The 13743-nt window shown below is 37.0% G+C and overlaps 1 protein-coding gene across 2 annotated transcripts in view; it reads right to left on the bottom strand.

Annotated features, from left to right (window-relative positions):
* The window catches only part of SIPA1L2 (signal induced proliferation associated 1 like 2), a 120510-nt gene extending 107047 nt beyond the window's left edge, over nt 1-13463 (bottom strand). For both annotated transcript variants that reach the window (XM_050893896.1, XM_050893898.1), the window contains exon 1: nt 13409-13463. The gene's annotated coding sequence lies outside the window, so the exon portion shown is untranslated. The remainder of the gene's footprint in view (nt 1-13408) is intronic.
* Between the last annotated feature and the right edge of the window lie 280 nt (nt 13464-13743).

Raw genomic sequence — 13743 nt, 5'->3', positions numbered from 1 at the left:
ACTTGATAGACCATATATGTGGTCAACTGAAAGATTTTTTAAACATGAATCAGTACCAAAACCAGATGTCTTCTGATTCAATTAATAAGTAGATTTCATAACAATTGAATAAAGAATGTAACATGTACGTTACAGAATAAATTAAGTGTGAATGATATGCTGCAAAGATTTGTCCATAGAATACATACAGACACTTCTATTCTGCCTTTGTAAGTGCATTTTTTGTAAGAGAGCACAAGAACTAAAAAGTGCTCAAACAAAAACAACCACCCACCCCCAATCCATCATACAGATAGCCTTCATAGGAGGTATGGGATACCAGTAAGGCCTCCTTCCATGCTATGAAACAAGGCCATTTTACAATGTTCTGTAATTTAAACATAAATAGAGAAACATCTGTTTACACTGTGCTTAGCTCTACTTCTGCTAACTAGAGAAGAAAACACAAGTAAAAGACTATTTTAGTAAAATCTTCACTGAGCAGTATGCCCAACACAGTTGGGCAGTTGCAGGGCTGAATAATTAAGGGAAATGTACCATGTAAAAAGGACAGAGCATCAAGGTGGTAACATTTGAATCAAAATAACGGGGGTTGCTGCCTGCATGCAAATCAGCATGGTTATCAGGGGTTGAAAGGAGACAGTACGTAAATTCTAGTCAAAGCAGACACTTAGTAAGAGCAATAAAAAAAAAAATCTGTCAGTTAGAAAACTTAAGTTATATGTTAACGGTCCAGGCATAGAGTTGGGAGAAGGAGGGAAAAAGAGGAAGAAGAAAGTAAATTAACTATAAAGAGAACTGCTAGAGAAAATAATTTTTAATAGGACTAGACAATTAAATTAAGCACTACCAATTAATTCTAACTAAAAATTATTATTTCCTTCCTGGTGTTTCTCTCTACCTCTAACTCTATACAACATCCAAAACAAATCAGTTCTGCAGTCCTCCTTCTACCCGTTGTCTGAGCAAGATTGGATTGCTTGATCCCTCAGGTTAGGAAGCATAGGAACACATATGTCTAAAATACATACCAGATATAAATGTATGCACCAGTAGGGCCAGGAGGTTTGCATGTGCTAACTGAGCTCAGTTCTCTTCAGCAAGTATGTGGATCATGTGCACATAACCTTGTGGCTTAACTGAAGCAAAAGGAAAGAAGCTGTTGGACAATTATTTTATTATTTTAGGGAAGGGATAAGTGACGGGGAGAGTATTGCATTAGTGGGTGAAACAAAGAGAAGGAAAGAGTATGAGAAAGCTCCAGAAAAGGGAGCATGTGGGTGATGAGGGGCACGCAGTAGAATGCATGTCCCAACAGAATGCACTCTATCACCAGCCCCTCATCACCCATTCATTTAGCTTATGGCCAACACTGGCGGGGTTAGTATGAGGGACTGATTTTCCTGGCAAAAGAAATAAAAAGAAATTCAGTTTAGTTAAGATTTATTCATATTTCACTCAGCACCAAAGTAATAGATAAAAATACAAACTAATTTTAAATCAATCAGATGAGTGAAGCATAAATACTACATCATCCACTTCAGTTGAATATTCACAAAGAAGAGAGACAAAATATTATGGAGGTTTTACTGGGATTGAACTCTCATTTTATCCCAATACTCCAAGATACCATTATTTCTGATACTGCTCTACACAAAGGTCTATACTTCATGTAACCCTGAACAAAACATCTTATGTCCATCCAGAATATTTGTTTGATTATGTTTCTACAAGATCTTTCTAAAATAGTTACCTTTATTCATTCTTATTTTAAAACTAACTTTTAAGTTTTAATCTCCTTGAACTAAAAGGAAGATTTTAAATTTTCTGGATGATGACTTTACAAGTTTAGAAACTAACAAACTATATCTCTGCAAAAAGTTATTAAATATACCCTGCATCACAGCAGCGCCAAAATACTCTCTGAGTTTTCAATTTTTGCTTCAGAAATACAGTCACAGGTATAACTTTGCTAGGCCCTATACTTTCTGTAGACTTGCAGCTGTTCCACTGGCAACTGTCATGTTGTTCCTCTGTCATGAATGTATCTGGTTTCAAATTGTGCTTTAGTTCACTTTTGTCAAACCAGGAAACCTGAAGCTTCCAACAATGAAATAATTACTTCAGTATATAGTTCTAGAAGCCATGCACACAACACCCCATAGTAAGCCACATACACCTAACACAATGGAGAATTCTATTTTAGTTTCCTGTGTGAGCTTAGTAACAAAAAAATACAAAGGCAACAGGAATATAAACATGGAGGTTCAAGACAAAATCATCTTATTTCATCAAACACACTTGTCAACTACAACATAATTTCAGTATGCAGTCTGCCAATTTTTATATTTTCACAGTTACTTCTTTGAAGAGACACTCTGCTAACCCCCAAAAAAGAAAAGGAAAAAAGAAAGCTTAAATTAAAAAAATAGCTTTCATTTTAACTTTTTAGCTATTTCACTTTATTACCTTGATACAAAATATCAATCCCAACAACTCATTATAGTGGTAATAATCCTATGACAGAACAAGTTTCCTTTCTACCTCATCCAGTAACACCATACTTCAGTAACGTAAAAATCTATCATGGTTGCATACACCAACCTGTTTGAGAAAAACAAAGTATTTCAAACACTTATTTCTATTGTGCAGTTTAAGAACACTGTTTCAAAGTCAAACCATATCAAATGCAAAGTAAGAGAGACCCAAGATTACCTTGCTAAATCTAAAAGTACCGTAAATGCTGGCTGCCCTGGAGACCAAGGTAGCTGAAATGCATACAGCTGTCATATAATCCACCCTCTTCCTCAGACAAAGCTACCAACTGCTAAATGTAAAATAATAGTTAGCATATGTAAAGCAAAAGGGCTAGACTATGACATCAGTTTACCGGCTCCTTAGAAAATAGTTTTGAATTAAATCTGCAGCCCACTCTGACCTTCAAAATTCTAAAAAAAGCTTGCCAAAGAGAACAAAACAGGAAAAAACAAAGAAATCTATTTACAGGTATATTCTAAGTTTTAAAATGAGCAGGAAGATATTCCTAAATGTTCTCTTCTTAAAAGAAATAAATAAATCCTACTTTAAGGAAAGATGAAAGCAGAGTCAAAAATCAAAGTCACATTCTTTGTATCTGGCTTCTAAACATGATACAAGAGGAACATACATCACTAAGTAAGAGAAATTAAGTAAATATCTGTGAATGATGCTTTGGAGCCAACTGAAAAATAAAGAACGGCAAAGTAGAAATAGACAATCTATCTAATCTGTCAGTCACCCAAACATAATTAGCTGTTATTATCATTAACAAAAATGAAGATCATTTTTCTACAATCTCCAAGAGACAAATGACAAAAGGAAGGATGTCACATACAGAAACGGCTGAACTCCTTTCTTCTAAGACAGTCAGTATATATGCTTAACAAAAAGTACATAAAATGGAAGCATGTGTTCCTGTCCCTCTTAGAAAGAGCCACTTCAAAAAATGTTTACAGATTTAGTTTATATTTTTGAGAAAACTTTGTTGCTGCAGTGGACTTTGATCCTCAGCATTTGCTGGCATGTAGCCCTGCCCTTCCTGAAACTGTCCAGAGCAGTTAATGTCACTGGTCTTAAAGATGACAGAGAAATCTCAAGAAATTGCGAGAAGAAAATCTTCTTTTTTTTTTTTTTTTTTTTTTAAGTATGATTCCTTTCCATCCATATCACTTTCTCCCATTTGCAATAAGATGAAACAGAAAAACTATATACAAGCGGACACTAGATGAAGTGGAGGCTCTGGGAATATTTTGTATTCCTCCTTCCGCTCCCCCCCACAGCTATCTCCCCCCTAGGCTGCCATGCATGACAGAGTACACACTCCATTCATAAGGAGGAATTTGATGAGGCAGCAAATCAGGTTACTAGGCTAAATGACAAGAGTGAGATGGCAAGACAAAGAAAAAACCGCAAAAAGTCTAACAGGTAAGAGCTACGAAGTATTGTTCATAGCAAATGAATAACTTTTTAGAGGACTAACAAAGATAAATAAAGTACTTGTGAGATTTCTGTTTTCGAAACTAGATGCTTCCTCGTGTCCTGCCCCCTCCTCTCCCCCCCATCTTTGCAAACAGACAGGGCTCAGAGTGTGCTGGGTTAATAACCAGACCAGGTCAGCCTGCAATAGATTATTTTAAGCTGTCTGCATTTTTTAGATAGGAGCAGATGTGACAGGCTACCCAAGAGAAGACCAAATATAACAAGAGGTCGTCTGTATCATATTATCGATATTTTAAGACTAAAATTTGCTGAAAACAGACATTCTATAGACAGGGTAAAAATATTACAGCATAGCCAGTTTCACAAAATTCAAAGCACTGATAGCTCTTTTAGACAATCCATTTTGACGCTGAAAAATGCTTCCAAAACCTCATTAAATCTTTCCCCCCTAATGAACTGAGCCTGAAAAAAATTCTGATGTCTATTACCCTGATACCTAAGCTCACTAACCAAGGAATAAATGACCTACGCATTTTCCCTACAACTTGATTAAGAAAGAGCTGCAAGTGACCTTAACTTAATCTTTTTAACTCATGGAATTTATCAAGATGTTCTAGTTTTCTTCTGCTTGGAAAATACACATCAATTTCTCCCTTTTTCCTACAAATTTTCTCAGAATCACACAGAATCACTGAATAGTTGAGGTTGGAAGGGACCACTGGAGATTATCTAGCCCAACCCTCCTGCTCAAGCTGGGTCAGATAGATTGGCTGCTCATGGCCATGTCCAGTCAAGTTTTAAATATCTTCAAGGATGGAGAATCCACAACCTCTCCTGGAAGCCTGTTCCAGTGTCTGACCACCCTCACAGTAGAAGTCTTTTCTTATGTTCAGATGGAATTTCATGTATTTCAATTTATGCCCATTGCCTCTTGTCTTGTCACTGAGTACCACTGAAAAGAGCCTGGTTCCATCCTCTTTAGACCCTCCCTTCAAGTATTTATACATTGATGAGATCCCCCTGAGCCTTCTCTAGGCCAAACAGTCCCAGCTCACTCAGCCTTTCTCCACGTGAGAGACGCTCCGGTCCCTTAACCTTTTTTGTGGCCTGCACTGGATGCTCTCCAGTATGTCCATATCTCTCTAGTACTGGGAAACCCAGAACTGGACACAGTATTCCAGGTGTGGCCTCACCAGCGCTGAGGGGAAGGACCACCTCCCTCAACCTGCTGGCAACACTCTTCCTCATACAGCCTAGAACATCATTAGCCTTCCTTGCCACAAGAACACATTGCTGGCTCATGTTCAACTTGCTGTCCACCCAAATCTCCAGGTCCTTTTCTGCAGTGCTGCTTTCCAGATGGTTGACCTCCAGTATGTACTAGTTCATCGGGTTATTTCTCCCCAGCTGCAGGACTTGGCATTCTCCTTTGTTCAACTAGGGAGGTTCTTCTCTGTCCATTTCTCCAGCCTGTCGAGGTCCCTCTGGATGGCAGCCCAACCATCTGGGATATCACACACTCCTCCCAGTTTTGTATCATCAGCAAACTTGCTGAGGGTACATGTAGTCCCATCATCTGGATCACTAACAAAGACGTTAAAGAGTATTGAACCCAGTATCAGCCCCCAGGGTACAACACTAGTAACTGGCCTCCCACTGGACTTTGTGCTGTTGATCACAATCCTCTGAGCCTGGCAGTTCAGCCAGTTTTCAGTCTGTCTCACTGTCCATTTATGAAGGTCATCTCCCCTCATCCACCAAGCCAGCCATCTCATCATACAAGGCTATAAAGTGGGTTAAGCAGGATTTTCCCTTTTTAAATCCATGCTTACTACTCCCAGTCACATTCTTGTCCTTCATGTATCTGGAAATACCTTCCAGGATTACTTGCTCTGTCACCTTCACAGGGACAGGCAAGGCTGATCCACTTGTACTTCCCCAGATCCTTTTTGGACATTTGCTTTTCTCCAGTCCTCAGGAACCTCTCCAAATCGCCATGACCTTTTGAAGAAAATCAAGAGTGCCCTCACACTGACATCAGTCAGCTCCCTCAGCATTCATGGGTGCATCCTATCAAGTCCCATGGACTTCTTTATGCTCAGTTTGTTTAAATATTCTTTAATTTAATCCTCCTCCACTGAGGGTAAATCTTCCTTGCTCCACACATTGCGGGATTCCTGAAGGCTGGTCTTACCAGTGAAGACTGAGGTGAAAAATGTATTGAGTACTTCAGCCTTTTCTGTGTCCTTTGTCACCAGATCCCCTATCCCATTCATCAGTGGGTTCACATTTTCCCTAGCATTCCTTCTACTGCTTATACACTTGTAGCAGGTTTCTTGTTGCCCTTCACATCTTTCACCAGCTTTAATTCCAGAAGGGCTTTAGCTCTCCTTGAACCATTTTCAAATTCTTGTATTTTTTTCATTTCTCATCTTTCCCGTTCTGTTACATGTTCTGTTTCTCCAATTTTCTCTGAGAAGTCTCTCCTTCACAAACGCATGGCTCTGTTTTCCAACCTTCCCACTCATCCTGCACAGTTCTGGTATCAACCAAAAACAAGCTCATAGGATATGTTTTTGACCCATTCTTCAGTTTATCTTCAAAAGTATTTGCATTAATTCTTAATTATTTCAAATATTTCATTAGAGTTCTTTTTCTGCAAAAGGACTTTTTTGTCCTCCAGAAACAAAGGACTTCAATTAAGATAATTTATTGTAATCCTTCACTTTGTATAAAAGAACAATACACAACTCATTTTACTGAACTAAATTAGATTATATGAATTAAGAGATCAGGATGGTGTGCATCCTTTCCCGTCTCCCTCCCGACAACCTTCTTTCAATTCTTTTTATTTGGTTATTAAGGCGTTTGTTGTTTCTTCTTACATCTTTTTAGTTAGCATCAGTGGTGCATCAGCCTCTTCCTCAAAGAGAAAATACGTACTGCATTTGCTGAGGGCTAGGGAAAGAAGGTTTTACACTAGGTTCTCCCAATTTTTTGAAAATAGCTGTCTCTTTTCCTTCTAAGACTCATCATTCTCCAGCTCTTGATCCTAGCTCTCCTTTCCTTATAGCCAACCTGCCCACACTCCCTCTTTTTTCCCCATACCCTTACCAAAACAGCTAGTGCAAAACACAAATCAGTAAGCTCTTCCGTTTGATTAACTTGCATGTTAGTCCACCTTGACTTCTATTTTTGGTGAACCTCACTAATAATACATGCCTTTACAAGGGGTCATCTAGTGCTTCTTACTGTTATCTCTTTATTATTTAGAGTGATATAGCATTTGAATAGGTGAGAGAGTCCTACTACTTTCCAAGCTTCAGTAAGCTGAACGGTCAGATCCAGCCAACCTAATACATCTTCCCAGAACCACAGACTTTGTGAAGCACAGTGCAGAGAAACCTATCATAGCACAGGTATTTTTTTGGCTCGTTGCCTTTAGGAACCAAAATAGCCCTCTGCCTGAACTGATAAGTCCTGCCAGATTTATGACAGTCAGAAGGGTGCCAGACTGGGAAGACCAACTCTGCAGATTGATATGATTTTACAAAAACAACCAACCAACCCATGGCATTAATAGTATTTTGTAGTGTGTGACCTAATAACTTTTTAGCAAAATATCGGATCACTTACCCATGACCTTTCCACCCAGGTGACAGATGAAAATATTATGACTATGTACTGCTCCAAAATTGAACTATATAGCACACCATGCCTTGAAAAATAAAGCAGCTTGATATTTTATTTATACCTGACTAAGTATATTTTAATTCTCCTCACAGAGGAAATAAAGGATAACAATTTGGAGACTGAAAAGGAATATTTGAGACATCAGATATCATACAGAATTACTGAATATATTACATTGCTATTGACAAAAATGGTATGTGCCTATCTGCATTTCTAGCTAGTCAGGTTTTCACTTACTGGTTAGAGCTAAAATTCCATCATCATTCCCTCATCACATCTGGAGTACTGTGTTTTGGGTTCGCCAGTACAAGACAGACATGGAATTACCAGAAGAAATCCAGTGAAGTGCCACTAAAATAATTAAGGGATTGGAGCATCTTTCACATGAGGAAAGGCGGAGAGAACTGGGACTGTTCGGCCTGGAGAAGACAAGGCTCAGGGGGATCTTACCAGTGCCTAGTCAGGGGCAATGAAAAGGGAGCCAGACTCTTCTCATTGGTGTTCAACGACAGGACAAGAGGCAAGAAACACAAACTGAAACACATGAAACTCCATCTAAACATAAGAAAACACTTTTTTACTGTGAGAGTCAGACAACAGAACAGGTTGCCCAGAGAGGTTGTGGAGTCTCCGCCCTTGAAGATATTTAAAACCTGACTGGACTTGGCCCTGAGCAACCTGCTCTAGCTGACCATCCTTAAGCAGGCGGGTTAGACTACATGATCTCAAGAGGTACCTGCCCACCTCAGCAATTCTGTGATTTGTCTAATACAGTTCAGCTTCTGAAAACACTTTTCTTTGCACCAAATGCATGCCATGTTTTCCATGAAAAAGTTGTATCACATTATACTCTACGTACATTATTGGATCAAATTTACTGCTATACATACTTCCTTTGCATTAGTTTCTGAAAAATATGGTATGTTTATGCACGAACTACATCATTCTATCTACCCCCATATCATAACTATCAACTCCATATACAAACTGTCAATAGTTTGGGTTTTCATTAATTTACATAAGTACATAAGCCTTTAGAAGCAGGTTCTTTCCCACGTCACAAATATACTACCAAAATACCAAACTTCAAGATCGGATAAGTTGTCCCATATACGTGTGTCCCTACACAATAACTATCAGAAATGTGAAAAGAATAGTGTTCAGTAGCTAGTGGTTCAGTTTATCAGTAGCTAAAGGTCAAGAGGAGTGGACTTATTTTAAATTTATTTATTTATTATTATTAAAAGGAAATAAGCCACTGGATGCAAAACTGAGACCAAATGCTGCATTTAGGTTTACTGATTCTATACCCACTTCATATATTTAGACACATGCTCCCAAGCAAAAGGTCACCCAGGAAGCAGACGATGACTTAGGCAAACGTGGATAAGTTAAATCTGATACATATATTCTATGTGGATGTACAGCCTCTAATTTTATTATTTGTTCCTCTGCCTTAACAGTATATCTACAGACATAATGCAGGCCTGGGCAGTTGCAAGAGCTAAACAACCTAATATAAGTAATTTAGATTCCTTTTTAAATAGTCAAAATCGTAAACATTTCTCAAACATTTAGTTTTGTCTGACCGTTTTTAAAATACCTCTTAAACAGAAACAAACTTCAAATATTTTTTACTTTTTAGTGTTACCATTCTTTAATAAATGGTTAACTACTTAACTTTCTTCAGATACAAAACCACTATGAGTTTTCTACAATGAGAAAAATTTCTTTTCTATCTTCTTATGCCTGTACTTCTGATAGAAAAAGAGTGAATAAGTTCTTATGGTCTACAAAATACTCTAGGTTTACATATTTCAAAATCAGGATTACCAAAACTGCTAATCAGTACTAATGCTACCATAATTGTAAGCTATATCCAGAGAATTATTTTGACATAAGCGTTTTAGGAGGATATATGGAACAAAAACAAACAAACAAAAAATAAAAATCAACGTGTATTTAGTTCATGGACGAGCAAACCACAAGTTCCTTCTCCCAGCTGTAAACAGCAATACTCCTTGTGTTACATACCTTGCAAATTATGAAAGAAAAACAGTGCACCTCATTAATATATCAGCACATGCAAGACTAGACATCTGTAACCCTCATTCTTTTTGCAGCATTATTATATTACAACTACTATTACTTTGAACTATAGAAAGAGAGCAAAAGAGAATTACAAATTATACTTTTCAGCCCTTCCAGATTTCTTTAAACAGCTACTATGCTTTGGCTAACTATACAGCCAAAAGATAAAGCAAATACAATACTAGAAGTGGTTATCATACAATACTAGACCAGATTTACCAGTGTTAAGTTCTTGTTTACTACATAATTAGCATTATTCAAATGCAGATATTCTTGACAACACATAATACAAAATATGTTACAATATTGTCCTCTCAGTCTGACTATTTCTGAAGCAAAACTGTTTATATGAAAAGTAGTAGCTAAGATTTTCAGAAGTATGTTCTACACTGCCATTAATATAGCAGAGCTTCATCAGGCTCAGTAACACACAAGTCTGGTGATCTTATTTCGTATTACAGAACAGACCATTTATTGAAAAATGGAGTCTTGGATGAGAAGGGGAAAGAAACTATTAAGTTGATGTGAGCAAAAGAAGCCACTTAAAACCTGATAAACAATAACATGTAGCTATTGAGCATCCACCTAGTTTAACTGCTGTAGCGCACAGAGGGGCTCAGGTGGCTGAACAGAAAGTTCAATTTTGTTTCCTGCATCAAAGCATAAGCCAACCATGCCAAACCACTGGCAAGGAAGGTCAATTACTCAGACTCTCCTAAATCTATAATTCTTTGAATAGACTGACAAGCCTGTACAGAATCCAAAAGCAGTCATCTTACTTCATACAAATCTCTCAATGCATAATAAATTTAAAATTAAATTTTAAAAAAAAATTATTCTTTCAGAATTTTTTTTTTTCCTTCTGGAAACAATATGCAGTTGGAAGTGAAAGTTAAAAGTTTTACTGATGTCATCAATATGATACAGACAGAAAACTACTACACTGGAAAAAAAAAAGTACACACTGCAATTGCAGATAGAGTATTATTAAGTATAAAGCAAAATTATCTTCAAGCCTGCATTTGGAACACCTAGAATATTCTGGAAGAACAGCCCTGTCCTGTATCTTCAACAAGCATGGGTACTTCACAAGCAGCTGCTGTTAGAAATTCTGCCCTCTCTCTGCTCTGTCTCCCATGTTTGGCTGGCCTCCCTAGTCATATATCTTGTCTATGCTGTAGATGTCTATCATGGGGACTGCATGACTATACCTGGCTCAGTCAGAAAGAAAAGTATTGCCTCACACCAGATGCAGCCTAGTCAGAAAAGCTGGCCATCAGCATGGACATTAGATGCTTGAACATCAGCTTTTACAAGCTTAGTTTGCCTGCTAGGCAAACATAGCTTAGTGTTGAACTTGCAAACAATAAAAGATTTTGGGACAGTTCGGGGGGTGAGGAAGGCGGAGAGAGAGAGATATTCCAGTTTTATTTTCCTGCCCCAAAATAGGAATATTTTAGGAAAAAATGGATCATGCAAAATAAGTTTTTGTCAGAAAACAGAAGTTTCTAACCAGCTTCAGTAATGATCTTCTACATTCTTCCTGTGTAAAAGAACATAGAGTAGTGGAGGACTGTATTTACTGCAGAGGTATGGGGCTTGAAAAGACTGGAAATGAAGAGACTAGAATGAATACAATAAGAATATGAAGCGTAAGTTATTTAATATAATTTATTTATAATCATATATAATTTATAGTTTGTTTATATAAAATTTATCTACTCTTACAAAACCCAACATTCCAGTTGTAACAATAATCAGCAAAAAAGCTAGATTAGTTTCTCAGAACATTTACTTATTTTCCTAGGTATAAGGTACATAATTCCTTCTTTTTGTGCTTTGTGCAAAAGAGAAAAAGACAAAAAAGTGACTACCACAAAAATTAGCAGCCTAGTTTAGAAGATTACCTAAAACTTCTCTGTGTCTGCTTTTAACTTGATTTGATTTCACATTGATCATATCATAATATTATTAATCTAGAAAGAAGGGAGGTAGAAGGGACTTAACTTCCCCCTCCCCTCCAAATCTGCCCGTTACATAGAAAGAAGGAACATGAGTACAGCACTTCTTCTTACAATATCCATTGAAGGGTAACTTCAGTGCTAACATGAAAGTGGGAAAATTTTGAGAGCTTCTCTTAAACAAAACTTTTCAGCATTTTACTTTCCTACTTTCTCCTACAGCAGCTGTAAAATGGTGAAATCTTGAGTTATATCAAAGTGTAGCCTTAAATCTACAAACATTTATTACCTCTTACCTTTAATTTTTGGTATACACCTCTGATACACGTTTGACATTAGACTGCCCCAGGAATGTTGAATAAGCCACAAGACATATTGTGGACCTGTACTATTCTATTTCTTCTCTACAAAAGAAATCTCCCACAACCACTTCTCCCTCTCACTACTATCTCTGTCACCTTGTAATATGAGAAATCCATATTGCTAATTTTGCAGATATATCATTGCTTTTCTTTTGTTTTCTTCAAACAGTTTGTAAAAGACTGCAAGTTTTTCATCTGGACCACAAGCAACTAAGCATAATTCTGCAATTTCTACTCACGTTTCACAGAATTATACACAATTTATTTTCCACTTTTTATCATTATCAATATGATACTCCATTCTTCAAACAAAAGTAGTTACAGTACATTTTTACAATGTCTGACAGTGACCAGATTACTAGATATAACTGAAGAATTATTTATGTGGCAGATTTCTCTCTATAGTATTCCTGGTGAACCCATGGAGTGAAAATTGAATGAATTTGATCAAGTTTTTCAAGTTTGTATTGAAATACTTTCCAAATGTTTGCATGTTGTTGAACGTAAACAATTTATCTATAAAACCCCCAAAGCAGGTTTTATTCAGAAGTAAACACGCATGCACACATGGACAGGAAGATGTTCATCCCCCAATAAATTATTCATTTCTTCACTGTGCTGCAGGGAGCATGTCTTCATTAGATGACAGATTGTGTTCAGCCAACATGGAAGTATTTCTAAACCTGAGCCATGTGCTAGAACTTTAAAGCAATCCAGTTGGACTAGATCAAGGAGTTTGCAGAGTTAGGAGCTATAGGAGGATGACTGCACCTCTTAATTCCTGTCGCAGAAAATATCAGGATGTCATGATTTTTGGCAACTGTAGGCTCAGGGTTTTCTACAAGCAGCCTAATCAGCCCTTACAATGGACATTCTTTCAGTGTATTATGCTAGTGTCTATTTCTGGTCGTATTAGCTCTTTTCCATAGGAAGACCAACCTAAGAATTTCCAAATCACCAAAATTATGATTTTAGTTTTGGCTTATCCGATGCATTAAGGAATGCAATCATCCTTCTGTATAACAACAGCTGTATAATAAAGAGTTGCCTCAAAGTGATTGTACCATATGCTTCAATATTAATGAGAGGCAATCTGCCAAGTTACAGATTTCAAAAAAGACTGAACTTCACTTGTATACCAAACCATAGAAATGGTTCTCTTAAGGGTTTGTTAAGATGCTTTAGATATCCCAAAGAAATTCATTTTGTGAGATGTCAAACATCAAGAAATACAGTAGCACAGCTGCCATTTTATTTAAAAGGTAGGATAATACTACAAACATACTAAAAATACATTTGTCACTGGTTAGAAATTATGCTTACCTTTGGCTAGAAGGATTCCCAAAGGATCCAACTTGAGTCACTTTTTTTCTGATATCAGTAAAATTGAGATACCTGCAAGTCAAATGAGAAAGGTTTGGGTTTTTTTATTTTTAGGTGAACATGTCCACTTATGATACTAAGGCATAAGTAAAAAAAATAATCTTAAATGAACACTTGTGTAAAATGAGAATCTACTAATTTATACATGAAAATAAAATATCAAGAACAACTCAATAGCTTTGAAATTCAGCATAGTGTAACACATACCATATGTATGTGTTCCAACAGAGAATTTAAAGCTGTTATCTGTGTAAGTTCCTGGTAATAACTGGAAA

The sequence above is a fragment of the Gymnogyps californianus genome, chromosome 3 (assembly GCF_018139145.2).
Source record: "Gymnogyps californianus isolate 813 chromosome 3, ASM1813914v2, whole genome shotgun sequence".
NCBI classification, from domain to species: Eukaryota; Metazoa; Chordata; class Aves; order Accipitriformes; family Cathartidae; genus Gymnogyps; species Gymnogyps californianus.
The sequence above is the reverse complement of the archived record's forward strand: the minus strand, read 5'-3'. Positions and strand labels throughout refer to the sequence as shown.